The sequence below is a fragment of the Belonocnema kinseyi genome, chromosome 6, assembly GCF_010883055.1.
Source record: "Belonocnema kinseyi isolate 2016_QV_RU_SX_M_011 chromosome 6, B_treatae_v1, whole genome shotgun sequence".
In the NCBI taxonomy this organism is placed as follows: domain Eukaryota; kingdom Metazoa; phylum Arthropoda; class Insecta; order Hymenoptera; family Cynipidae; genus Belonocnema; species Belonocnema kinseyi.
The window spans coordinates 51877941-51879312 of NC_046662.1; positions in this window are offsets into that span (position 1 = coordinate 51877941).

Genomic DNA, 1372 nt, shown 5'->3' on the forward strand with positions numbered 1-1372 from the left:
TCTATGGGATGTAGAATCGAAAGCTTTCCAATAATCAATCCAGGCCATCGATAGGTCACGCTGGTAGAATGCTGCATCTTTGCAGACACATCTATCGATGTGCAGGTTCTCCCGACAAGTCGGCTCTTCCGACTTCAAATATGAGGTGAAAATACGGGCTAAATGCTGATGGGTTGAAGAAAACTGCTTCCACCAGAAGGTTTTGATACAATCTGGTCCCGGTGCGGAATAGTTCTTTATCACTCTTAATACTTTTTTCACCTCCTTGGAAGAGTCAAGCCTTGGAAGAGGCGAGATGGGTCAGAGAGAAACTGTTGATTTTCTCTGACCCATCTCTCCCTCCGCTCTAGACTTCTCTTAGCTTCTGATATTATCCGTATTCTCTTAACACGATGCTGCCTGATGTTCAGCAGCTTTGACTTATTAAATGTGTGCTAACGGGTCCGGATTTCGCGCGCGAACTTTTGAACCTTGGCGGTAAAATTCCTGCCAGATGTGATGTAGTCAATCACACACTAAATGCGGGACGCGTACTGTCTTGCCCAGCCAATCTTTATGGCAAGTTGATGCATTCGTCTTTTGGTCTTATGATTAACCGTTGGTTTTGTTTTACGGTTCGTATCGGCCAAAGCTCTCGCTGCATTACACACACAATAATTGATAGCCCAGAGGTCGGATTCACCGGAAAAATGTCCGCGAAGCTCGTCATCCATTTCAGCTAGATCTTTAGGCTTGAGGGAAACCTTGGTGTTGATGTTTCTCCGGGTCTTAAAGCATCGCTCTTCATCTATTGGATGCCTGCCCGCGTTTGGTCTTAGTGTCGCCTCTCTTTCTTTGTTGCCGGCTTGTTCTACCTGTGGTAGAGTAGGCGTTCCGCTTACATAGCACTTTTTACGGAGTAGTTCAGCATGGTTTTGCAGACATTGCTGCGAATAGTGCGATAGCTTCGGGTGTTTCTCGCACCACAGAGCATGCAGCCGTGCCATGTAACCCCGTTCACGGGCCACACTCGCATCGTAGCAGTCTGGCAAGTCGTGATTCAGTCGCTCCGTCCACCCAAAGGTCACGAGATCCCGCCGATCCATCGCATTGAATCCATTTTCATTGGCTCCCCTAGCTCTAGATTAGTCGGTATTGTTGGCCGGCCTATTGTCGGGAGCCCTGCGCGTTCTGTTGTTTTGAACCGCACTTACTACAACTATGTTTGGGGTTGTCATTGTTGCCCCCACGAGAAGCTAGGGAAAGGGGTTCGTCCATCCTTGTAGAGCCTCGCATGCGAGGATAAGGCTGCTTACTCTGAGAGGTCGCCTGGTATCCCAGAGTCACCGTTCTAGACACCTCACCCAGGTGCCATTCAGCTTTCGGCACGGTT